At 44.5% G+C, this 27,236-nt stretch overlaps 1 long non-coding RNA gene across 1 annotated transcript in view; it reads left to right on the top strand.

The window, feature by feature from the left end:
* Window positions 1-5,089: 5,089 nt before the first annotated feature.
* LOC134428759 (uncharacterized) overlaps window positions 5,090-27,236 on the top strand; it is a 45,897-nt gene continuing 23,750 nt past the window's right edge. The window contains exons 1-2 of the long non-coding RNA XR_010030453.1: window positions 5,090-6,440; window positions 26,905-27,004. This is a non-coding gene — a long non-coding RNA (uncharacterized LOC134428759). The remainder of the gene's footprint in view (window positions 6,441-26,904; window positions 27,005-27,236) is intronic.

Genomic DNA, 27,236 nt, shown 5'->3' with positions numbered 1-27,236 from the left:
ATGTATTTATTGTAAAACAGCTATTGATAATAAGCAGAACGTGTTATCACTGCTGTTGTGGCAGGCAGGGTAGGGAGTCATGTGCTTCTTGCTTGCTTTTTGGCCTCAGGACACTTGTGTTCCTGTTTGTACAATAGCTCTGCTTGGAGAGCAAGAATAAAAAATCCCATGTTTTCCCCCCTGCCAGATTGCTGTTTAGCATCGTGCTACATCTGTCTCGTGGGAAATACAGGTTGGAGACTCTCGGGTTGGGGAGGGAATTGAATCCAGATGTTGTGTTTTCTGGGCAAATGTTTCAAGTATTTGGTTGCTACACAAAAATAAAAAGGGGAACCAGCTCATCCAGTGCAGGGTAAAAGGTGAACTGGTGTTTTCTGGGCAAATGTTTCAAGTATTTGGTTGTTACACACAAAAAAAAAGAGGAACAAGCTCATCCAGTGCAGGGTAAAAGGTGAAGTGTCAGACTCCTGGGATGATGCTCACCACAGTGGGTTTGCTGATGTGAAACGTCTGTGCCAGGCATCAGGAGGAACATGGGGTACCAGGTTTTCAGGAGCTCTTTCTGCTTTGGGCCAGTGCCATGAGAGGACATTTCATAGTTGATGTGGAGGTGTCACAGCAGGGCATGGTCCCAGCAAGTGGGAGGAAAACATGGGGAAAGAAATAAAGGTTATGAAAGTGAATTTTTCCAATTAAAAATTATGTATAAGCTCAGTACAGTTTATTAATGGTTGAATCAAAGACCTTTGAGGTCTTTTCCAGTTTAACAATCCTGTGATTCTATTTAAGTGTTCACCCCAAAGACACCATTTGTGTTTGGGTGGCCGGGGAGGGATGTGCTTTGCATCCTTCAGAGGGACTTTGTACAAATGGTTTGCACATTCATATTTTCATATTTTCCTTGGAAAACTTGGGAAGAGCCTGTGGTGTCCTGGATCCTGGCTTCCCAGAGTGATCCTGCCCTCTGAGCATCACCTCAGACAAGGGAGAGCCTTGGAGCTGTAGCTTCACTTTGTGTGGGCTCTGGGAAATCCTGTTCAGCACCAGAGACTGGATTCTCCTTAAGGAATGGGGCTGTTTGTCTCACAGGAGCACAGCACAAGGCTTTCACTTTAATTTTGTGTATGCTCCTTATTGCTGGGTTATAGCCCCACAATTCTCTTTGCAGAGAAAAGCAAGGCACAATTCTTCCCAAGAATGTTCTTATCTCATTTGCTGTGCCTGTGTTTGTGCAAAAGTAGGATGCAATATGGAGATTGTTTCCCCACAGTGATGGTGTTTTGTTTCCTTGGCCTGTCAGGGCCAGGTGTGTTTGTGTGGGGACTGTTGAGTGACAGTCACGAGATTTAGTGCAGCTGGAGTGCAATTGTGTGCAGGGTTGAGTGCTTGGCAGGTTCAGTTTTAGATGTATAGAATAATAGAGTATAATCAAATAATTAATTAGCCTTCTGATAAGATGGAGTCCTCCTCATCATTCCTGCATCGTTGGGGCCTTCTCAGCACAGCAATACTGGGTAAGAACTGTAAGAAATGCTGAGTGATGATTTTGTGCTCGGTTGGGTGATACAAAACCAAGCAAGGAATATTTTGCCTGGGTGTTGAGCCATTCCAACACAGCCCTGAACGTGTGAAGACCTTTGCTTAGCTTGGTTTTGTCACTCTCAGCAGAGAAAAAAGCTGTATCTGTGTGAGTGCCTGGCTCTGTGTGCTCAAAGCCACCCACCCTGGGGACACTGTGGTCACAGCCCGTTCCCTAACACACAGGCAGACTGGGCAAGGAGGTTTACAAGGCAGCAGAGGAGCTCCTGCTCTGTGAGCACTGAGCCCTGGATCATCTGTCCCTTGGCCTCCCTTCACCCCAGCTGACATCTGCTCTTCCCCACATGTGACAAAAGCACTACCTGGCTGCTGGGGAGAAGGAGAGCCTTCAAAGGCAGCAGGGGCTGCCTGGAGTGATGGCTCCTGTGCTGGAGCAGCTCTGGAAAAACACAGCTCAAGGAGAAGCCTGTGCCCTGCCAGGGTCCTGCAGCTCAGGGCAATTAGGGGACAGATGTGCCATGAGTGGTGACAGCAGCCACCAGCTGCTACAGAGCCCTAGGTGCTGGGGGGACAAACCCACCTGGATCTGTGTGAGCTCCCCAGGAGAGTGGGAGGGCAAAACCCCAGTGGGAGACCAAAATAGGGGAGAAAAAAAATCAAATTACATTGGTTATAGCCCTGTATTCAATGGCAAAGAGCTCAGGTAAGACAGGAAAAGTTTACTGGAATGTGTTTTTATCCATCAAGGACAGTATTTCAGAACAGGGGTGTCAAACACAACAGGCTCTCTGTGGGGCTGTGGTTATATCATGCTTTTGGTGGTAATTTCTCCAGGGCCGAGAAAACAGATTAGTACACAAATCACTTTTAGTTTTATTCCATTTTGACATTTCAGGGTCTCCAGCAACTTGGCATCACTCTGCGAAGCCAGAAATATTTGTGTGTTAAGAGTGTGTTTTGAATTACAAATATTTCAACGTTCACACCACGGAATTTCGGGGACCAGGAACATTCCTGGGCACAGTTGCCAAGCAGAGTTTTTGGTGCAGGGCAGCCTCCTGTAGGTGCATGTTGTGCCATAAACATGACATCTCTGGAGTGAGAAAGGCAGAAGAGAAGAAATCTCCTTTCCAAAAGGAATCTCCTTTCCAAGTCTCCTCGGAAAGCAGCAGTGGTGCGCTGCTGCAGCTCGGGGGTGTGTTGGGAAGGAGTCTATAGGTGCTGACCTACATTTAAGTGAGGAGAGTGAGGGGCAGCTCAGCTGGCCCTTGGGATGACACGAGGGCATTTTCCCTCCAAGCCAGGTCTGTCACCATCCTGGCGTATGAATTCACTCCCGGTGAAAGGTGCCAGACTGACATTCAAAATAAGAGAGGAGAAAAAAATGAGCCTAGTTCTTAATAATTCTTTCTCTTCTTTGTGCTGATGAAGTACAATGGGACATTTAAATCTGATTTTTATAACATTTTGCATTGCTATAGATCACGGTCTGACCTGGAGAAGACACTTTGTTCTGACTACAATGATCTGATATTTCAAATTTATCTTTTTTTTTTTTTTTTTTTTTTTTTTGTCTTCCCCGTAGTGTTTCTGTTGCATTCTGGCACAATATGGGCTCCCTCCAGTGGTCAAGGGGCTCCGGGCTCCCGGTGTCGTTTGCCCAGGGGCTGGCACAGGGCGGCTTTGGGGCTGGCATCACAAATGCCAACGGGAATCATGCTGAGATTGTGCTTCTTTGCCCCCAAATCCCCCCTGCGGCTGCCAGGAAGCAGAACCGCCCCTGCTCTGTAACCCCTGCTCCATTCACATTTCAGATTTCAGTGGAACAGCCCGAGAAAATAAAGATTGAGGCTCTGGATTTCCTTGCAGTTCCCAAAACGTTCGCTGCAGAAGGGGGAGAGGAAACAGGAGAGGAGAGGGAACCGGAGAAGATCTGCTGGAAGACCCAGACACAACAATTTTTAGCAAAAAAAAAAAAAAACAAAACCAAAAAAAAAACCTCATTTTTTTTGCATTCCACTCTTCCCGTGGGATTTTGAGATCAGACCCTGACTTTCTCCTGACAGAAACAGTTAATGTGGTTATTGTGGGGGACAAGTCAAGCGCTGCCACTCTGAAATGTGACATTTCCATATGCTCAGCCAGGGTTGCATTTCAAACTGGGGAATTATTTTTGGAGTCCCCGTTTAGGACGGGGATCCCCTCCGATGGCCCTGAGCCCAGCAGGGCTGTGCAGGGAGGTGCCCTGGAGGGCAGGGCCGTGTCCCTGGGTAGCCCAGAGTGTCCCCAGGTGTGTCCCTGCAGTGTGTGCTCACACCTGCCACAAACAGGGGAGCTCTTGGGGTGCAGCAGGGATGTGTGTGTGATCCCCCTTTCCACCCCTGGACCAGCCCCACAGAGCCCCTGCCCGCGGGAGGGTGTAAGGAGGGGTGAAGGCACCGACCCCCATTTGCAGGTGGTGGAGGTGAAGCCCCACTGCACCCCTTTATACACCTTTGGGGGGTTCAGATCTCCTGCCACCCCCGTTCCCAGGGGTTGTGAGGAAGGGATGAATGCACTTCACCCTGTTTTGCGGTTTGTGGGTGTGAAGGCACCGACCCCCATTTGCAGGGGGTGGGGGAGCCCTCTGCACCCCTTTATACACCTTTGGGGTCTTCAGCTCTCCTGCACCCCCGATCCCAGGGCTTGTGAAGAAGGAGTGAACACACCTAACGCCGTTTGCCGGTGTGTGTGAAGGCACCGACCCCCTTTTGCACGGGGGTGGCGGTGAAGCCCCTCTGTGTCTTTTGGAGGGGGGACACAGCTCTCCCGCTCCCACCACCTCTCCGTAGGGGTGTGCGACCGAGGGGTGAATGCTCCGACACCCATATGCACGGGTGTGTGTGTGTGCATGTTTTGCATCCCTTTCGCACCCCTTCTGGGGGGACACAACCCCTTTGGGGGGGACACTTTTCTGTCGCCCTCTCTCTCCCCTCACGCACGGGCTGGAGGGAGGTGTGCGAGGGAGGGGTGAATTGCCGTTCGCCGCCGTTGTCACGGGTGTGTGTGTGTGTGTGTGTGTGTGTGAAAGCACCGACACCGACCTGCCGGGGTGGGGGTGACCCCCCTGTTCCCCTCTGGGCTGTGAGGGGATGTGTGTGGGGGGGGGGGGTCACATCCCTCTCCCCCCTCCCCCCGCGCGCCTCGGCGGGGTGGGGGCGTGGCCCGCGGCGCGCGCGCGCGGCCTCGCCGCCGTTTGGCTGCGGCCGCCGCGCTCATTTGCATACCGGCGGGGGCTCCCCCTCCCCTCTCCGCGTCACGTGGTCGGAGGGGCCGGCTCGGTGGTGGTGGCGGCGGGCGGGGGGGGAGGGGGAGCGCGGCACTTCCTGTTGGCGGCCAGCGCGGGAGGGGGCGCGCGCGGAGCCGCCCCGCGGTCTCGCGCTGCCTGGCGGGGCTCTGTCAGTCAGCGACAAAATGGCCGCGGCGGCGGCAGCGGCGGCAGCGGCTCCTCTGCTCCCCAGGGCGGCACCGGCGGCAGCGGCGGCGCGGAGGAGCGGGGGACCGGCCCGGCGGCACTGAGCCCGGCACCGCCTGCCCTGCGAGCGGACGAGGCGAGAGCGAGTGGGAGAGACGGCGAGCGACGCTGCGTTCCCTCCCCCCTCCCCTTCAGCACCCCGGCGGACCGACCGACCCTGCCCGAGGCGCTGCTGCGGCTCCCCGGGGACACGCCGCCGCCTCGGCTGCCCCGCTCCCCGCCGGTCCCTGCCGGATCCCTGCGGAGAACGCGGAGAGAGCCGCGGGATCGCCCCGCTCCCGCCTGCCCGCGGATCCCGCTGCGAGCCAGGCACACAGACTGTCGGGTTTCCCCGCTCCCTCCTCCCTCCGTGAAAGACTTTGCTGGATCCTCCTCCCCGGATCCCCTCCCCGCGCTCGCTCCTTCCTGCGGGAGCGGCTGCCGGATCCTCCTCCCGCCGCGGATCGCCCGCGGGGTCCCTGCGGAGCCGCGGACCCTCCTCCCCTGGCAGAGCCTCCGCTGGATCCTCCGCCCCCCCGGAGCTCCCGGCGGGATCCTCCTCCTGCCCGCAGCCCCATGTGAGACTCCGCAGCCCCCGTGCCTCCGCCGTGCTCTTTCAGTTGGGTTTTTTTTTTTTGTTGTTTTTTTCCACCCCCCTCCTCCTTTTATTTTGAAGGGGGGATCCATCTTAAAACTCTTTTTCTGGATCCCGGTTTCTCTTTTTTTGATTTGCACTTTTTGAAAAACCCTCAGATGCTCCTCCATGTGGACTGAGAACCCATCAAGACACACACACGAGAACTCATCCCGATCAACTCCAAATCCTGGCTTTCCGTGGGTTTTGCTGCAACACATGAAAGCAAACTTGTATTTAAGACACACTCGTGCAGAAATTTAGCTGGGGACTTGAACGTGTATTTTGTCTTGGTTTCTTGGTTATTTTTTTGTTGTTTTATTTTTCTTTTTTTTTTTTTAATTTTGCTTCACTGGAAATCAAAAGCTTGTTTTGGAATTGGACCTGCTTTTGCTGCACTTCTCCTCTGGGCTGGATAACACTGAAGCTTTTTGCTTTTCTACTTGGATAGTGTTTTCCTGTTGATCTGTTGGGTTTTTTTCATCTCCTGTGTGGCAGACTTTTTTTTTTTTTCCCTGAGGGGGGTAAACAAACGACGACAAAACAACAAAAAACTTAATTTTTTTGGCCGTGTGAGATTTTTTTCGTATTCATATTCGTGAAATTACGGGTACACTTACAAAAAAATTGAAAAAAAAAAAAAAAGAAGCATTAAAAATAAGAAAGGAACACGTCAGAGAGACCCCTACACGGTAGACAAAATACTCACTTGTTTCCTTACAGCAAGACTGAATCGAAAGCTGCCAAAGAGCCCCATAAAGAAAAGACTAAAAGGTAAGAAGGGGTCAGAGCATCTCTTAATCCGGGCACGGTAGAAGTTAGCAGGGGAAGAGACCTGCAAAGCCGGTGCATTGCTCCTTTTTCACAAGTCTAAACTAGATTATTATTATTATTAAACTGTTTATTAGTCAGTGAAGCAAGAAACACCCCAGAACATTTCAAAATCTTTTATTTTTATACGATTTTTTAAAAATGCGAGCAACCTGCGGATATTTTTTTAATGGTAGAATTAAGTGGGTGTTTTTTCTGTGTCCGGAATCGCTGTTTCTCCCCGCACAGCGAGCAGAAAGTGCCATTTGTGAGCGTGTTGTGCCATTCAGACATGACATGAAGGCAGCTCCTGCTGCAAGGCACGGCCGTGTGCTCTTGCTTTAGAACTTACACGTGTGAAAATTATCGCACAGCGCCTTGGAAATGATCCCAGGGCTGGAAAATTGTGGGCATGGCCAGCATTGCTGCCCTGTGGGCGAGCACATGAGCTCCAGCTTTGTCCTTCATGGCTGCTTTCTCTTAAAAGTTCAAATACCTAGCTTTGGGTTATTTTTCCTCTTTTTTTTCCCCCCCCGCGTAATGAGATTGTGAGGATCCGCAGTAATTTTCTCCTGAGTGTTCACAGAGAGATCTTCGTCTAAACCTGGAATGTCCAGGGGGAGAGAGAATAGTAAACAGAGTTTTATTCCTTTAACTGCGACGCAGAAGGGTAGGAAAATGGGGAGGGCTCAGTTGTTAACCTGAGAAATCTTGAAACACTGGAAGTTTATTAATTGTTCGAGGCTTCTTTGTTTGTATCACAAGTTTGTGTCAAAGGTTAATCTTCTTAATATGTAATTAGTTGAAGGTTCAATTATGGGATTTATTGAACTCAATTGGGTTTCCCCCCCTCTTTTCCCATTAAAAATAATACTGCAGGTCTTTGTGACTAGTTTATTTTCTGCTACAACTCGAGTGTATCTGCGAGATGAGATTTATTCAATTATTCTAACAGCCAGTTTAAATTTAGAAATAATCTTTGGGACGTCATACCCATGTCTGTTGCATATTTTTCCTTCTCGTTTGCATATGTATGTATCTGGCGAATTATGCTAATTTATGTACAGAAATTTGCTGTGGACATTAGGCCGGTTAAGGTAATTAAAATTCCAATAAATCCCGCTGTTAGTGGTGCAGAGCTTTAAATCAGGTGGGTGTCGGTGGTGCTGTGGACCTGAGGACAATGCCAGAGCGGAGGAGCAGGAGAACATCTGCACTGCTGCTGGGTGCACTGGGAGAGCCAGGCACGGCTTCCGGATCCTGCCCTCCTTCCCTGCGGTGGGTGGGGGTTTTTTTGGATTTTTTTTTTTTTTTTTTTGATTCCCCAGCAAATTTAAATGAGAATTTGAATGGAGTTTCCTCTCAGATATTACATAAAAAAAAAAAAAAAATCGAGAAGGTACACACGGGTTCTCACTGCTTCCCCTGGTGTTTTCCAAGGAAATAGGAGGTGACTTGCAACCTGTGCTTAGCACATCACAGAGTTTCCTTCCCGCGGTTCCTGGGCTTCAGGAATCCCGGGGATGTCTGGCTGGCTGCTCCTGTGTGTTATTTGTGAGCTCAAAATGGTGTGTGCTGAGCAACAGCCCCCGGATGCGCTGGCGTCCCTGCTGTGGCTTCTGGAATTCTTTCCAGAAGGTGAAAGCAGCGGTGTCAGCCCTGGATACCCCAGTGAGGAAGCGGCTCCAGCCTCTGGAAGCTCGGGCTGCTCTGGGGAACACTTGGTGTTTTTTGGCTGAGATTCCTCGTGGATAACGTGGCTGCTTCCGAGCCCAGGACTCAGTCTGTGAGAAAAAACCAAACCTGTAGTAAATCAGATTAATTTCAACTTTTTTAGGGAAAATGAGTGCTTCAGGGCAGCAGCAGTAGTTTAATAATGCCTTGTGTGGCTTTGTCCTTATCTTCAAAGGGGAACGGATCATTTCTGAGTGGAAGTGATCTGCCTGGCTGCCTGAGATGAGGAGGGTTCATTGCAATCCAGCCCCCGGAGAGCAGGTGCTGCCACGGGGAAAACTGCTGCAGCCAGGACTTGCTCCAGGGGGAAAGGGGTGGGCATTAGTAGGGGCTCATTTTAGCCAATATTTTGTACTTTTGTCTAATGGTTTTGTTATAGCAATGAAAGAAACAAGACAAACCATTTATTGAGAGCTCCTCTGGATTGCAGCAGGATATACTCATTTTTCTGTTCTATGTGTGGATTCCCATATTGACAGATTTAAGTCTGGGATCCATCAGCCTAAGAGCTGTTGTGTGTGTGCTGTACATCAGCTTTGCAGCACATGGATTATTTTGGGGCTGTCAGCGGTGCAGGTTGCCAGTCCCAGTGCTGGGAATGTCCTTGTGGGCAGCCTTGGGCTGTTCCATTTCCCCGCTGGCCACAGCACAGTGGAGTTTGCTCTGGGACACTGCCCTTGGGCTAAAAACCGTGTGGGGACTTGGGGGTTCACCCTCAGCCATGGAATCTTGGCTTCCTCCAAAATCTGTCTCTGATCGCCTGTGAGTGGATGGGTTTGCCCATTGCAAAGCCTGCTGGATTTGATGAGATCAATGAAAACCCCACCTCCGCCTTAATTTCTGGTTTCTTCTCCAGGATTTGCCTTTTCTAATAACAGCTCGCACTCTGCTTTTAATGAGTTGAGGTCTCTCACTGATGTTTGTAGGAAGTAAGGTAATTCTGTACTCTTTTTCTTGAAAGAGGTTTTTAAGACTTTGAAAATAATGGGATGAAATTTCCTTAAAATAAGAAAAAGAATTGGGCATAAGACTATTTTAATCTGAAGATTCTTTGTTGAAACTCTCAAAGCTCTTATGTTCCATACCTTGCCCAGTATGGACTAACAATAAAACAAGATCGAGTGAAAGGTTTTGTCAAGCAGGGGTTTATAATCTTGTGTAGTCAAGCAAACTGTTGCTGAGTGGCAGTCTTATAGAGAGCATAGCCTTAAATTAATCTAGAAATAAACCCGCTTATTTTTCAGTTTTTCATTCACTTCATTCAGAAAGGCCAGGAATTTTATTGACAGAGTTACTGCCTGCTGTTCACTCTAAATGACCGGGACCTCTGCAGCCCCTTCAGATGCTCCGTGCCATGGAGACTCCTTTTCTCTTTCACGTTACATTTATTAAAAGCCCAATGGCAGCGTTTACTTTCAGTTTTAGCTGTGAAGACTTAACCAAGAGCGGGGGATGTGGGAACGGGTAATATGTTAACTTAGCAGCTGGCCTCGCCGAGATAAACATGCGCTTTTCCAAATGCTGTCATCTGGCCCCTTTCCAAAACAAGCTGAAGGAGGAGGTCAGGGGTGGAGCCATCCCCTGCTTCAGTAAAAAGAGGCTTTCATTTGGAAAGAATTGCCAGATCGTATTGACTAAAAGAACTGCAGATTTTAAATAAAATGACCAAACCTTTCCTGAGTAAATCAAATGGTCTCTCTTGATGGCTTAAATTTAAGTGCCTTGTTACAGTGCTGCTTCTCTTTGAAGGTTCAGCAGCTTCAGTGCAGAGTGCATATTTCTGCATTTTTTTTTTTTTAATCAGTGTTTTATGTAAGACTTTGAACACGACAACTGATAAAAAATGTATCATCTTTGGTAACAGTAAGAGACCTGCAACACAAAAGTGCTATTGTTCTAATTGTTTAAAATTCAGATTACAAGATAATGGTAATACCATTAGAAGGTTTCCCCTTGGCCTGGAAGCTGCAGGTAGGAGTGTGTCGATCCCTCAGTATTAAAGATGAATGATAAGGAAACCTCTTAAATGCCTGTGACGCTGCAGTCTAGCCAATTTAGGATCAGCTGATGCCTTCTAGTGATAATGGCTTGAGGTTTTCAGCTGTATTATGAAGATATCAGCCAGGGCAAATAGTGTTTAGAAGAGAAGTATACTTTATTGAATGGGGAGATGATCTAGAAGTGACAGTAAATTGCATTACTAAATGATCTATGTGCTCTGTGCCGTCTCTTCACTGGCAAATGGTGTTGGTAAAATGAAAGATGGTTATTCTTAATGTATGAAAGCAGAGGAATCAAAGTATTATTTGATCTCCCTTTAGGAATCTGTGCTAGTTAGGAAAATTGTCAACTGAAAGCATGGCTGAGTTGTACGTCTTAAATACCAGAAGGAGATGTGCTTGGGCTTATTTTATTATTACATGATCACGGTTAACTTCGCTGTGGATTCCCAAATACAGTTACAACTGTGTTTTCTGAAACTTCATTGTGCTCCTTCCTGCCTTGTCACTAATATGTTTTAAAATCTCCCGCCCAAGGTACAAATGTGTGGATTTGATCATAAAGAAACTGGCACCGAGCAGTCCCTGGGCTCTTTGAGGTCGTGTCAAAGATGGTGGAAAATACAGCACTACTCTAAAACATGCATTTGATTCTTTTGTCTTATTTTTGAAGAGAGTAACATGTCTGTCTCTTCCTCCCAATAAAAGGGCTTCTGTCACTGAAGGCAGCTGTAAAATCACTGGCTGTTCTTGCATCTCGAGGTTCAGGGTACCGGGCAAATCCGAGTGAGTTTTGGTCTCAGCCCTGGGTGTGAATCAGCGCTGTAATTTTTCAGCGCTGAGGTCTCGAACGTAGTTGTAATTCAAGTTCATAAAATATTAGAAGCCCTGGCAGTCCTGAGGTCTGGTTTCTGGAGCTCTTCCCCGTGGGTTTGCAGCCAGGGATGGCTGAGAGGGAGAACAGTTATCTGTGCTGCAGCAGTGATGGTTTATGGCTGGGTGCCCAGATTGTCTGGCTTTGCACACAGCTTTATAGTTTGCCTTTGAGGGCTGTGGAGGAGGTGGAAGTCATTTGTAATAAACAGCTATCTGCAGCCTGCTTTTTCTGGGGTTTGAAATGTACAGCCATTTAAAAAATTGCAAACCAGATGTACATTTACTTAGATTTCAGTCCGGAGCCTCTGTGTTTTAGGAACTTGGTTATGAGAAATGATAACAATTGCTTACTGCTTTGTATTGAAAATACCTAATATTTATCCCTTGGACGTTTGCGCTGTTTTTTTAAGCTCTGCATTGCTAGACAATAAGGTTTTCCAGGTGGGTTTGTTTTTTTTTTTTTTTTTTTATTTGAGGGAAAAATTGACTTGTCAAATCGGTTGGCATCCTTTGTGGTAATTAAGCCCCAGAGAAAAAATATGTTTATATATCTCAAAATAGTTATCATGCAGCTACCAGCTATAGGCTCATTTAGGAAAAGATAACAGCCACCCCCCTTCCACAGCAAGGAAAACAACCACCCTGGGCTATGTTTAGTTGCTGCCCATGGGTGTTTTCAGAGGGAGATCCATTCCTCCCTCTATTTCTCTCCCCCAGCTCCTTGTTCTGGGGTCTGTGCGTGTTTTCCCATGCTGATTTTCTGTAGGGATGGTGCTGCTGCCTTTGTTACAGTGTTGCCCAAGAGGAGTCTCTTAGAATGGCATTACCTGATTTTTCTTGGTTGTGCTCTTTTCCTTCCTATTCCTTTCTTCCCTTCCCGTGCTCTGTATGCACAAAGTTTACAGTTTTCTCTCTCATCCTGCATTTCCAAAGCTTCCCCATGGGAAGTGGGAGAGCTGTTTGTTTTGGTGGAGGGATGGGGAGTGCTTGCTGCGGCTTGAACACATTCTGGGTGGTCAGTGTGTCTGTCCACAGGTCGATTGTTAGTCCAGGCTGACTTCTGCCAAGTCTATTTTAAGCTCAGCCAGATATCTGTGTTGTGTCAGTTTGATTTCAGTCCTGCTCAAGCCTCCGACTCTCAGGTCTTTGAGTTCTTCAGAATTCCAAAGTGTTTTCATGGCTGATGCTCGCGTCATTCATTGGTGCTGACAATGGAGATCCTTGTTTTTAAACAGTGGCTGGTTACTGGTAAACAAAAGAGCATCAGCCCAGTGCTTTAACACAAACCGTTCTAGAAAAAAAGAGCAGTTCAGGGAGAATGCTAAGGGAAAAAAAATAAAAATCAGCTGTACGGATGCATAATGTGCTGACTGCCATTTTCCTGTGTTCCTACAAGGTCATTCATTGTCCATGGAAGGTGCTCTTGGTGGTGTTTGTAATGTTTTTGCTTGAACTCAGTGTATGTTCACAGTAGCCTTGAGGATGATCCTGCACATGAAATACAGAGCTAAAAACTTCAGTAGCACTGCAGGCATAACCTACTGGGGGTGTGTGTAAACCAAGTAAATCACTCCTTACACTACACGAGTGTGTTACCAAAGGCAGGAGCAGGATTCCTCATTATCTCTCTGCTAACATCCGTTCTGTCCATCTGCAGGTCTCAACTTTCCTCTTCTCTCAGTGTTTTTAGTTGCACTTACCAAGTGCCCAAACTTAACAGAAGAGAATTGCTCCCAGTGTTTGTATTGTCTGAGTTTTTACCACATCGTCAGCTTTCAAATGGGTGCTACCCTGAAATTCTTTCTCTTACAAAAGATGCTCCATCTCTGCAAATTGAATCATCCTTATCTCCTTCTGGTGGAATGCTGTAGGTGCCCAGTACTCATTCCTGTTTTGTGATGCAGAAGAAATTGCTCTTAGTTAAAAATAACCTGTTGGCATACATGTGCTGTTCACATCTTCCTGCCTGTGAAATGATTTGGTTTCTCTTTGCTGATGTAAACTATAATGAAGTATATGTTTGTCTTGAATCTTTCAAAAATAAATTAATATGGGGAATGCAACATCTTCTGATAAGGAAGGAGGAGAGCCTAGTGGTAGCAAACTAAATGCTATTTAATGTTTTTGTGTATGATCATAATAAAAAATGTCTGATCCAGGTGTGGAGCTAAATTTGGTGTCTCACAGCAATAGAACTGCTGCTGTTGAGAAGCAGTCTCTGTATAAATAGCTCTGTTTCAGGTGAAAGATTTATTATCTAGGTGGAGTTTGGTGAATGTGGTGAATGTTTACTATTTTTATTCTTCTAATCAATCTCAGAGAATCAACTCCTTCACTTGAGAAAGGAATAGTCCAAATAAGTCTCATTACACCAACAGTGCATTAGAGATGTCAGTGTTTATACTCTGCCACCACATTTACATGTATTAATTGAATAAAGCAGTGGTTGGCTTAGTGGATGGATGTTTACATAATGATTTGCCTAAAAAAAAAAACCTTTAATTTTTTCTTAGAAATCCTCTCCCTTAACTTTAATTTTTTCTTATATTTGTGAGAATGAAATGTACTTCACAGACCTCTGGGTGAAATACTGCAGTGATGACAAAACTCATTGCTTGTGAAACCAACAACCCAGACTGATAAAATCTTTTTTATCTGGGTGATATTGCAGCACTGATAGTCCACCTGCCCTGAAATTGTGCTTCCATCCTGCCCCATCCCCAGTCCCTCAGCATCCAGACAAGCAAGAGCTGCTTTTTCTGGGATTCTGGCTGCATCTACTGATCAGATAAAATACTTGGAGACATATTGGATATATTTCTGAGAATATTTGCTCCCCTGGGCATTTCATGCACTAAATGAAGGCATAAAATAGTTATTACTAAGATCATAATTGACCATAAATTGATTTCCAAAGTGGTATTTACTGCAACTAGTTTTCCTGTCCTGGAAGATCATTTATGGCTATTTCCTTTGCCCATCTCTCCCCCACCCTGCCTCTCCTCCCCCGTGGAGCTGCTATTCATTTGCTAAGTTGAAAAATGCATGATGGCCCATTCTGATGCTGGGTCTGATATTCTAATTTATGCTTTTAGTATGGAAAGTGAGGAGAGGAGCAGAGAAGTTGGTTTCCATTAAGCACAAGTTTTAAGGATTACCCTTTCAGCACCGCAGGGCTAATCTTTTAAACTCTGGTAGGTTTGTGGAAGGAAAGGTGGTTGGATTATGCTGTTTCCTTTATTTTGGATGACAGGATAAATCTTGAACTGAATCCAGTTTCCAGCCTAAAGATAGGTACAGAGTTATAGTTTCTTATCTTACTCAAATTATGCTGCCATCTTAATTTTCAAAACAGTCTTGCAGCTGAAGATGCAGTGGAACAAAAAACTTAAAAGCTTTAGAAAGTATTTTCTTTAAGTTAAATGACATTATTAGGGTGAACAGTGTGTTTTGATTTTTGCAGTGAAATACAAGGAGTGTATAAAGTGCACAGACCAAGTAGATTTTCTTCATTTGTGTTTAAACTTTCAGAAATTCGCAGTGCACAACTTTTAGTACAGTTTATTAGTCTATAGTGTGTTTTGTCTTCCTTGACTTGGATCAAATTTGGTGTTAACCTCCTGCCGAGAATGCCAGGACCCCTGACATTTTATTGTGACTCTTGATTAGCTCACCAGGGTTCCTGCTAAGAATTCTTCTTTCATTCATTTGATAAATTGAATTCCCTATTCACAGTGCCTTTAGATAGAATGGTATTTGGAAAACTTGAAGACAACAGCTTGAATGTTCAATGAGCTCACTCAGCAAATTTAAAAATGCAGCAGAAGGAAATTATGGGTTTGTGTATTCTGAAATCTTCTAAAAGAATAAACATATTACAAAAAGTTAGATCTCCATCCTCAGATTTGCTTTGAGTGTATTTCCCATTTGGTTTCTAAGACAAGGAGGTTTTTTTGACATCTCTTTTCCCTTTTTCATCTCATTTTGCCTCGTTGTGTCAGCAGCTGTGGATTTAGCTTGCCTGTGCCTGTGGGAGCAGGTGTGGTGAGGTGTCACAGCACAGAGGGACAGAGGGACCTCAGCTTCCCAAGGCAGTGTGGGGAGAGAGCACCTCATCCTGCCCACCCTGGGCTCTGCAGCATGAGGAGCAGTGTCCTTATTTTTCTTCTGATTGTAGATTTGGGGACATCCCTTCCCTGTGGGGCTGCTGTCCTGTGATTCCCCCACCCAGTGTCCTGCCTCTCACCCACCTGTGCCCCCAAGGTGGCACCTGGAGGTCTCAGTGCTGTGGTAACAGAGGCTCACCCCCTCTCTTCCTAGAGATTGGCTTCTACAGCTTCTGCCACACATCTAGGAAATTATTTTAATGTCACAGGACAGCCCAGGCTGGAGGGGACCTCAGGTCATCTCAGCTGGGCAGATGAGTGTTCGGCTCGGGTGACACGTGTGTGTCAGGTCCCTGCTGCTGTGCTGTTTTATTCCTGGAGCTGCCTGGTGCACTGTCCCTGCCTGTGGCTGCAATGAGGGCAGTGTGTGTGCATTTTTCCACTCTGCCTCAGGGGAGGTGTTGCTCACCTTCCTGGGCCTGTGTCATCACACTGAGCCACTCATGAAGGTGGACACCCAATGGAGCTGTGGCTGCTGTAAGTAAGCTGGGGGTCTTTTGCTGAAGGTGTTAACATCACCTTATTCCCAGAATAATCACAAGGGCAGCACCACAAACCCTGGCTTCAGGGTAAATTCTCTTTCCTTTTTTTTGATGCTGTGAGTTGTGTTGTCCACCCACCTGTGTGACAGCACCAACCTGGTCTTCAGCTCTGGCAATAAATAAGTTCACTGTGCTTTCACCTGCTGCTGACAAAGTGATTTGGCTCAGAAATAATTGAGCACTGGCACCTAACTGGGATAGAAAGGGGAAAGGAGGATTAGGTGGAAATCCTTAGAGGTAAAATGGTGCATCATTGTAGTAACACAAAGTTGATTTTCAGGTTTTTTTCAATGGAGGAGCATGAAGGCTTAGCTTTGCTTGCTGGAGGGTTCACTGCACAGTGCTCCCAGCTGTGGCCTGTCCCTCCTGACCCCGTTGTCCCTTCAGGATGACAGGTGACTGACTGGCTCCAGCAGCCTCCCTCCCTGGGAATGGCAAAACATCCTGCGGAGCTGCTGCTCCTGTTCCAATTTCCTGGCCTCCTACATTGCAGTCTCTCTGTGCAGCTGCCCCAGGAAGCAGAGCTCCTCTAAATTGTTCTTGGAGTTCAGCTGCATAGAGCCAGCAGCTTGTCTGTGGCTGCTGGGTCAGCTAAAGGGTGACACTTGGTCACTGAGGGGGACTGGCACAGGGCTCTCATCTTCTGAAGTATTTCCAGAAACCAAAATAGCCAGCAGTATCTGGAGAGACAAACATGCTGTGCTCTTGCTGAGCTGCTGGATTCCAAAGCTGTTTTCCTTTGTGCATTATGTCCCAGGAAGATTTGGGGCGAGCTGTGAAGCAGATGCCAGATCAACTGCTGGTAGCTATCATCAGGCCTGGGAGGGAATGGAAATCTGGTTATCTGCACCCTTCGCTGTGTGGAGCTTAATTTTTCCATCACTCTGTGTTTGCTGGGGGAGGAGAGTTGTTTTTCAGAGCGTGTTCCTTGCTGTTTGTAGCCTGCTTTCAGTGATGAATTTAAGGCAAGCTTTTTTTTGGGCATGTGGGGCTTTTTTACTTTTGGTGCTTGCTTAGCATGAGCGGTGCCCGTGAGCTGTGGTGTTGTCAGCAGATTGAGGTAGTAAATTCTGGTGTGGTTCATGCCTGAAATGTGCAAATGGCTGAGGTTTGGTGTAGAACTGGGTGCTAGAACTGCCCATGGCCACATTTACCTATAACTCCTTGATCTGCTCCATATTGGAGCTTGTGTGAGCACTAATATCCCTGCACTGCGGAGAGCAGCACTCCCACAGGAGAGGGGATGGACCTGTGTGCTGGCATCCCTGTGGGATTATCTACATGAATCTCTTCATTTGGATTGCAACTTCATGATTGATCAGGTGATTGTCCCCACTTGCTGTGCTTTGATTGGTGTCATGTGTCTTGGAGTGCACTTCTCAGATGCCTTTTAAATCAAATGTCACTGGGTGATGAGTTCCAAGGGTGCAGTTAATGCTCTCCTGCTGCATGGGAGCAGGGATGGTGTCAGTAGGAAATCCTCTGCAGTGTCACTTTTGCTCAGTAATAAAGGGTTAACAGCACCTGCAATATTCCTGCTTTTACTCCAGTGCTCTCCTCAGCACCCATCCCTCTCAGCTAACACACCAGGAGAAACTGGAGTGTTTAACAAAACCAAAAGGAAGGCTTTAGATGAACAAAAAAACAACTCCAAACCCTGCAAACGTTTGCTGGAACTTGACAGTGCTCAAATATGGGCTCTTCAAACTTCTGGTTTGCCAGTCATAGTTCATCTACATCTTTAGTTTATAAAACTTTTTCTTCTCTGGAATTTCCCTCCTCTTCCAGTCATTGGTGATAACCAGGAGAAGCTAAAACAAGGCCAGGTTGGTGTGCTTTTGAAAAATACCTTGAATTGAATGATAGCAACTGCCTGTTCTGCTTTATTTTTGTTCTAATCTAATCTGCTTGAGTGGTTATTTACCTTATGTGCACACAAAGGAGAGTCACAGCAAGTTAACACTGGCTGAGCTGGAAACTTCCAGTGGGAGCCCAGGTCCTGCAGCTCACACCAGCTGCAGTTCTCTTTTTCTCTTCTTGGGGTCCTGCCAGGATTTTATTGCTCTTCAACCAATATTCCAAAGTGACATCTTAGAAACACTGTGTGCTACTGAGACAGAGCATGGAACACAGACACTCTTTCTGATCCTGGAATTTCTGTTTTACGCTTTGTAGGAGCAGGATTATTAATTTAATCTCTTGGACAACCTAAAATCTGCCTCTAGTTTCAGCAGTTTTAATAGAATGTGTTGCTTTTCACACCATGTTCTCAGCTAATGCTGTGATGTTCTTGGTTGGTTTTGAGTGGCAGCTCCATTCTGCTCCTGCAGACTCCAGGTTTGGTGGAATTTCTGAGTGGATGCAGAAATCTGACTGCTGCCCCTGTTCAGATGAATTTTCTGTTACACATTTCAAGATAAGTTCATCAGAAACTGGAGGTAGCAAAGCCCCAGCCCACATCTGTTAGCAATGGATGATATCTTGATGTTTCAGAGGAAGCAATCTCCTGTCAAGGCAAATAATCTATTAATGAGGGTTAATTGCAGGACAGAGACATAACTGGACAGTGAGAAACCCCAAAACATGGCATCAAGGAATCATAAATTGTGGTCAAACAAAAACTCTCATTGAACTTCACTTATGACTCCCCACAGCAACAAATTTTGCACCCAGACTTTCAAATTACAGGGTGAAATTTCAATCTCTGTGCTCACAGCTGTACCTGTAACTCCTCCATAGATTTATCTTGTGCACAGGGTGTGACTGGGGGCTTTCCCCCACTAATTCCCTGGAAAGGAGATTGTAGGATTTCCCTTTGTACATGGGCAGAGGCCTTCAGTTCTCTGTCTAATTGTTTTTGTGTTTAGGAGTTGGTGTGGCCATATATCAATTTTACTTCATAAAAAATAAATAATATCTTCTTTTTATGTTTTTCCAAATGTATATTTATAAAGATTTGATATACATTTTAATGTTGGGAGTTTTAAAAATGCTTCAGTGTGGAGGATTTTTCTTTTCCTAATCCAAATCTTCTTTGTTGCAATTTAAATTCAGTGCTGCTTACCACAGCTAAAGGAGAAAGATTTTACTCCTTGCTTCTCTACCTCTGTCTTTAACACCTTTTTGAATAGCAGGGTTGCCATTTCTTTAGATTAAGTGAAGTTTTTACCAAGAGCCTGTGCTTTTTTGATTTCTTTGGTGCTGTTTTCTGGGTTTTCTCCAGCTGACCTGTGTCTCTCTTGCTGTAAAAGTCCCAAACTGGACACAGCACATCAGCTAAAGAACTTCTGACCATCTGTGGAGTGAAATCCACTGCAGCACCTGCTTTTTTGTCTACCCAAAACTGGTGTTCTCCCACTTGTTCCCTATGCTGTATTTATATAGGATATTTCCTGCCAAACATGGTACCTTGTGCTTTTTCTCACTGATTCTCTGCCTTTTTGAGTTAATCAGGGTGTTCTGAGTATTGTCCCTCCTTAATTGTTTTCCAGCCCCATGACTTGTTATATTCTAGAAACTAAGTGGACACATTTTCCCAGCAGCCAAGTGGTTCATTAAAATTTTACTGCTGGGCATGTGGCACACTGCAACAGAAATTCATCAGGTCCCTGCCTTGGGGGAGGAGTTTTGTGGGTTTTTATTGGTTTTTTTTATTATTTTACATACTACTAATTTTGGTATGTACCTTAAATTACTAAATAATAGTTCTTAAAATGATTAAATAATAAAGCAATCATATTCCTACAAAAATCTCCATGTGGATTGAAAAGTAGTTTGGTTGCTTCTCTTTCATCTTTTCCAAAAATACTAGGACTGTGCTGTAGGGAAAAAAATCAGTTTTTTTTTTCCCTCCACAAATCCTTGTTAGCTCTTGCTGATATTTTTCTCTCTTCCCTGTGAGTTTTGTGCAGTCTTTGCCATCTGCTGCTTTTCCAGAGTGCCATCCATCCACCTGCTCGTGCTTTAGGTACCCTGCAATGACTTAGAGATGGTAAAATGTCAGCAGGCCCAGCCAGGGGGGAACATCCCATTTCTCTCAGGAATTTTTAAGCTGTTCTTGCCTTTGCTGGCCTGATTTCCTCTTTGGAGTGGTAGCAAAATGTTTATCTCCATCTCCTTTTCTTCCCTGCTATATCATGTAAGTTTTTCTGAGACGCCAAATCATCTCAAATTTTGGGAAAAGGGACTTGTTTAAACACATCTTGAGTGTTTTGCCTGTATGGTTGTTTGGTTCTCTTGATGGGGGAAATTTTTTTGTAACAGTTTTGTGTTAGGAAAGAGAGACCTATGGGACTTTTTTGGTCTTCAGTTTGTTGTTTATTGTTATCTTATTACAAGTTTTGGTACATTGTCTGTACTAGATTTAGTGTACAGGAAAAGCCTTATTTCCTATTTATGTCTACACTAAAAATCCTAAAACTTAAATTTCTCACCTGTGGTGGTGTTTGCAGGGGTCTTAGGATGAGGGAAGAGATAAGAATGTTGACTCCATGTTTCAGAAGGCTTGATTTATTATTTTATGATATATATTATATTTAAACTATACTAAAATAATAGAAGAAAGGATTTCATCAGAAGGCTGGCTAAGAATAGAAAAAAAATTAATAACAAAGGCTTGTGACTGAGACAGTCCAATACAGCTGGACTGTGATTGGCCATTAATTAGAAACAACCACATGAGACCAATAACAGATGCACCTGTTGCATTCCACAGCAGCAGATAATCATTGTTTACATTTTGTTCCTGACACCTCAGCTTCTCAGGAGACAAAATCCCAAGGAAAGGATTTTTCAGAAAATATCATGGCTACACTCACCTAATAACAAACTACACTGTTCTCTATTATCTGTTTTACACTCTAGTGAACTTTAGTCTATCCCAAAGTCTTAGTAGCCCTCTCTGTAAGCAAAAATCAAAACCAGTACTTCAAAATATTCTCTGTGCCCTAAGTTCCCACATATAGCTAATGCTATATTCATCAGAGCTTTGGGAAGGAAGCCAGAATGGACCATTGCAGAGATGGAGGTGGAGTGTGGGTACCCAGAACATCCCTCTGGCTCTCCAGCATGGCCAGGACCCCTGCCAGGGGGCTCAGAGACCCTGGCACAGAGCCCAAAACACCTGTGGGTTTGATTATGACCCGTGGAGCAAGTTACCAACCTCAGATGAAGATCTGCAAGCCATGACAGTTAAGTAGAATGATAGTGAATTTATCACAAGGTGAAAAAGTAGATTTTGGGGTTTTTTGGAATGGGGGTTCAGGAGGCAAGATGGAGGGAACTGGGCATGTCCAGCCTTTCTCCTTCTTCTTCTTCTTGGCCTCCATCTTCTGCTGTGATGTTGGCACTTACAAATTGGTTTGGAGTAGAAGCTCACTGTCTAACATAGGGCAGAGGTATTGGAAAGCAATTGTAAACGTTGTACATGTAGTTTTTAGTATGAAGACATAACACTGCCCTGGGGGCAGGCAGAGTGCCTAAAACTGTCCTGCTGGACAGACCTCGGCAGGGCAGGAGAAAATTTTTTATAGATAAGAAACAATAAACAACCTTGAGACAGAGAAATGAAGAGTTCTGACTCCTTCTTCAAGCACCAGGCTGGGAAAAGAGACTTTCAAACACATCTCGGGGTCACTGTGAGCAGCAAAAGATCCTGACAGTGGAGCAGGAGCAGCCTGGCTGTGGGTGCTTTGCTGCCCCTGGCACCAGCTTGGCCAGAGCTCATGAAATCCCTGGGAGAGGAGAAATCCCTGGGAGAGGAGAAATCCCTGGCAGAAATCGGTGTCGTCACCACAGCAGCGCGGCCGTTGTTGGCCATCTGTTCCCTGCTGACCTCTTTAGGGAGGGCTGAACAGAGAGAAAAGTGCTGTCACTTCAGCCCTCACAGGGTCATCTGTCACTGCTCCCCCTTCCCCAGCAAGAATCAAAACTAATATTTCCTCTTGCATGTTAATGAAGCACTTAAAGGTTGATTTGTTGCTGCTTTTTGCTGATGTTTTTTGGCTTTTCTCAGTTTGTCCCTGTGTGTTTGCAGTGTTTTTTTTTTTCATATTTCCTTCTTATTTATTTGAGCTAGTTTTGCATGCTGCGTTCTTTTTTGAGGTGATTGGAGAGCTTGTAATTAGGGACCAGCTTGACTCTTTTTTGATTAATGACTGAGCCTGGATATCAAGGGAACAAAGCTGGCACTTTACCAGTCACACCAGCTCCTTCCCTTCACCCATATTTACTCTGCAAAGGTCACAGAGCTGCACCGTGCAAAGATGAAGCAGGAAACAAAATTAGCAATAGGCAAATACAGATTTTTGGTTTATCTGTTGCAGCACTTGTGAAAACAAGGATTGCATATGCTCTGGTGACCTCCTGCTTTGTGTAGGATTCCTGCTGTACATGTGGGTATCTGCATTGTTGTTTAAATTCCTTTAAATTCCTGGTGACTTCCAAGAAACAGCACCTGCCTCTTCATGTGGGACAGTATTTCAGGTGTCCTGAAGGAATCCAAGCCTGCCTTTCCAGAGTTTGATACTTATTTTGATGTTAATTTTTAATCCCATTTCATCACCACCCTTCAAGCTCTTTTCTGCCCTCAAGATTTCAGCCACTTCTTTCTTACAATGGGATCTTGAAGAATTTCTTAAGTAGCCATTTTCTTCCTTTCTGTTTGAAACTGTGATACCAAATTTGGAGAATTTGTCTTTGAGAGCTCCTGTCTGTGCTGTCCAAACCCTCTGTTATCTGTTCCTGTAACCATGCATGGATCTATTAATTCCTTCCATAAAACCTCCACACCCTGAATTTGGATGATTATTTGCCAGTTCCTTACAATTCCAGTTATAAAATTTTCTTTTTTTTCCCATTTTTTCCCCTGCCATCATCACTGTTAGTAAAAATGCCTGTGCAGGAATGCACAATGACCTCTTGTATGGTCAGGAAAGTCAAAACCAGAGCAGTGCTTGAGCAGCTGTGTGCAAATTGTGGATTTCTGTCAGTAAGAGCAACTTCCACCACTGTCAGGGGAGTTTGTTCCAGCATAAAGTAGGATTTAAGGTGCAAGAGGTACCTTGGAATTAAAGTATGGTGGCTAAACCAGACAAAGGCATCTGTAGGCAGGGATTAGGAATGCTCTGCTGAAAAGGCAATTTTCCTATGTTATTAAATAAACCTTCAGCATCTTGCTTATACAACAAAATTAATGAGGTTGTTGAGGTTAGGAGCAGTGTGACATGGAATGACAAGAGAGACAGGTCTGTGTTTAGCCCTCAATTACTGCAGGAACTTCTGAACTCTAAAACACTGTGTGGGCAATAATACAAATAGACTCTACCTGAAGGGTGTTGAAGAACACTGTTCCCAAAAGGAATATTGCAAAATATGCAGTATTCATCCAAAATGTCCCCTCAGTGCTGGTCCACAATGCCAGCTGTGCCTTAAGCTGTGGAAGCAGGAAAACTCAAGTTCTACTTAGCTAGATTTGTTAATTTTTTAAAGGGATTAATAAACCTTTCAGGAGCACGCAATGACAGAGCCACAGTGCTGGAGTTGTTGTGGCCATGACCTGAGCTCCTCTTGCTTTCCTGCTCTCTGAGAGCTCTCAAGCACATCCACTTTAAAGATAACCTTGGCTTAGGCTTGGATTTCATAAGCAATTTGCAATCTGTGAAAACACCACTTCATTCTGTAGTAAAACTCCTTGCTCATAAAAATCCCCCCCCATTCAGATCCATATGTAAGAACAAGGCAAACTCCTACAGGGATATTCTGAGACACTCCTGCTTTAGAACTTGAGCTTTGTATTCAGAAATGTTTTAGCCAGTTTCCTGCAATAAAGATTAAATTGTCGCTCAGGAAGCAAAGCTGTAACATGTGCCTTTGACAACGTAATCAAACTTTATATAGCCATGTTTTTATTGTTTTCCTTTTGTTTTGCTCTTAGATGACTAATTTCTGCCTAAAAGTGACAGCAAGAGTTGCCATCTGAGAGGCCGCTCGGAGCTTTATTTCTATTTTAAGCATATTTAAAGCACATGTATTCACAAGTGTCATTATGTAAATCAGGTTTGAAAATTGAGCTCCATTAAAAATTGCAGTATCATTTTCTGAGCTAATCCAAGGCTATTTTAATCTCACAAATGAAAAAATAACCCCACAACCAAACCTCAGGTTTTTGTTAGGAGCGGCACTTCTACCTCTGATGTTGTAATTGCTGTGCTAATATTGTCATAAAATACATTGGATTCCTAGTGGAGGAAAATGTTTGCTCTTCTTGGATTTCCAACTATTCCAAATTTCACTGACCTGAGATTTGGAATATTTGGAAATTCCACTACATTGCCTGGAAACAAAAATTGATAGTGGAGTCCAGTGTAAGGAATGATTTTGGCAGTGGTGAAAATGTCCAACCCTTTAAAGACTTGGCTGGAACAAGAAAGGTTGGACCAGATAATCTTTAAGATCCCTTTCAACTTGGTATTTTAGGAAAAGAACTTGTTATTAAAAAGGAGGCTTAAAAAGGAAGTTGGGTAATAGATAATTTATAGCTTAAAGAAAACTCTGCATGTTAGGCAGAGTGGTGATGGTGGTTTGTTTTTGTGTGTGGTTTTTTGTTTTGGTTTTTAAATACTGCCCTGAGTATTGAAGGGGATTTAAATGTAACTGTGGTGTTCTGGAATGGCTGTAATGGCATGGGGTTTCTTAAATACCAGCAAGAGAAAACCAAAAAGTTCCTCATTTTACATGGACTTGTTTCATTCACCTGCTTTCAAAAACCAGAAAAAGCTGAACTTCCTCTGGCAACAGTGTGAGAGCTTGGGGGAGTTCACTGGAACTGGGCCTTTGTAGAGTCTGCTGTGACTTGGGTAGGGAGCACTGCAAATGAAGGGCCTGGATGTTGTTTCTTTGTAGTTTCTGAGGTCCTGGGGACTTCAGTTCTCCACTGAGCTAAAAGGGATAAAGGCAAATCTGTTACACTTCCAACTCCGTTTCTTTTGGCAACCCAAGTCATCACTTTTTGTAAAGTCCTACAAGAAGCCATTTAAAAGTACAGTTTCATGCACCTTTGTCTTAAGTGTGATTTAACAATTTTGGATCCCCACCTGCAGTTCCTAAGGGCAGATATTTCCCAGACCTCAGTTTACATACAGGGTTTAAAAGGTGGCCCCTTGGGACTGGCAGAAGCTGAGCAGGTGGTGAATTTTTGGCCATGACAGAAGGTGAATCAGTATTTAAAAACCAGATACTTAATGCCACATTCTCCACTGGGCTAACAGGGATAAAGGCAAATCTGTTACAGTTCCAACTCAGTTTCTTTTGGCAACCTAAGTCATCACTTTTTGCAAAGTCCTACAAGAAGGCATTTAGAAGTTCAGTTCCATGCATCTTTGTCTTACGTGTGATTTAACATTTTTTTAGTGTAATGCACATCCCCACCTGCAGTTCCTAAGGGCAGATGTTTCCCAAACCTCAGGGTTTAAAAGGTGACCCCTTGGGAATGGCAGAAGCTGAGCAGGTGTGAATTTTTGGCCATGACAGAAGGGTGAATCAGTATTTTAAAAGCAGATAATTAATGCCATCCCAGCTGCCTGGACCTCCAGTGGTGCACCAAGAGCTCCCAGATGTGCCCAACCTCTGGCTGCTGTTCCAGGCCCTGGGTCTTGCCATATCTCTGACTTCTGTAAATAGTCTGAGTGCTGTAAAGTGCCTTAAAAAGGCACCAACGCCTAAGCTTAGAGCTGTGAATTGCTTTCTGTAGTGTTTATAGTTTGGGGTGACACAAGGAAAGGGAATCTGCTTTTAATTTAGTCTGGAGCTCCATACAGGATCTGTGTAAGCATTAAAGCATCTGCATGGCCAGGGTCAGTATTTACAGGCAAGGGAAAAAGCCAAATCCCAGAACGCCCTCCAGCACCAAAATATCAGAAGTTACAATGTTCCCTTTTTTATAACAAAGGGAAACTATGTAGGAAAATGGAAACTTGTTAAGAGGCAAAATGTTTCGTGGGGAATGTCTGAAGACACAATGTGCAAAATCTGAAGAGTGGTTTGTTTTCTTCTTTAGGTAAAGAGCAGTCTGACAGATTGTGACCAAAAATAAAGAGTTTTGTAACTAAAAACCTCTTTTTTAAAACAACAACAAAGATCCAAGCAAAGAAAAGAGGGGGGGGGCTACAGGTTTTGGCAAGTTAGATGTAAAGCAATAGTAAATTAGGCTAAAAGTTATCTTGAGGAGTAATTGGAAGGCTTTGAATCTAATAATAGTGATGGTAATGGCTTCAGCCCATCAGAAACAGCCTTCTCAGAAGATCTGTGAGGCTGATAAATGATCAGGACCTGAAGAGCTGTCAAGGAAGATAAAGCAGTTATAGAGAAGTAAATGAATTATTTGCATTGGTATTTATTGGAAAGGATGTTGGGAGGGTCATTGCTATAACCATTTATTTCAGTGATGGACATAGGAAGCAGAGAAAATGTTTCAGGTGGGTTTTCTTCTTGATTTGGAAGGATTCAGGTTAATTTTTAATCAAGATGATACTGGAACAGTCTTGTTTTGCATTAATGCAAATTCTTCAGCAAGAATTTATAGGATGAGCACAAAATATGATTATTGGAATTCATCTGGGCCTGAGTTTACAACTCTTGAGAACAAAATTGATGCGTGTGGAAAATTAATGCAGCATGTGTTTGATCAAAAAGAGAAAAATAGTCGCAAAGTAATGAAAGTAATGTAGTTGCTTATGTTCTTCAAGGTGTATTGTGAATCACAGCTGCTGAAAGCCAGCAGAACTTGCATTCATTACTTGGGTTTGTTCCTTTTTTTTTCCAGTTTCAAACTTTCTTTCCCCAGGATATGCTAATATTGAACAGTGCTTATGAGTGATTGTGGAAAGAGGTTCCAAATAAAATCTGTCCTTTCTGAATTCTCACTGCCTGCTATTTTATTTGTTGTGAGTTTCAATTTTGGAACAGCTCTTTTTTAGAGCTTTTATTGCAGCACTAGAAGCAGCCTTTTTTAGACATGAGATGTAGAAAGTTAGCAATGCAAATATGGATTATTCACCTTCCTGGAGAAACTTCATCTTACTGGAAAACTCTTCCTAACTTTTGTTCTTACCAGGGAGAAAGAACAAGAAACACAAGAAGAGGAACATTTGATGGAAGAAAAGAAAAAGAAAAAGCAGGAAGAAAAGAAAAAGAAGGAAGGTGCTCAGAAAAAGGTTTGTTCATGTTCCTGTTGTGATAATCCTTTCACTTTTTAATGTGATTATGGCTACTGATGCTGCAGCTCCACTTGTGGGAGTTTTAATTTGAAATAAGAATTGATGGCTGTCTTTTCTGGTATAAAAATCAGGCATCATAAAAAGTTCCAGACAGATTAAAAAATAAACAGGTCCTCTGTGCAAGGTGCTGGTGTGGGTGGGTTCAAAGGGATGCTGGATAAAGTCCCAG

The sequence above is a fragment of the Melospiza melodia genome, chromosome 24 (assembly GCF_035770615.1).
Source record: "Melospiza melodia melodia isolate bMelMel2 chromosome 24, bMelMel2.pri, whole genome shotgun sequence".
Taxonomy (NCBI): domain Eukaryota; kingdom Metazoa; phylum Chordata; class Aves; order Passeriformes; family Passerellidae; genus Melospiza; species Melospiza melodia.
Note: the sequence above shows the minus strand (reverse complement) of the source record. Positions and strands in the feature narration are given on the sequence as shown.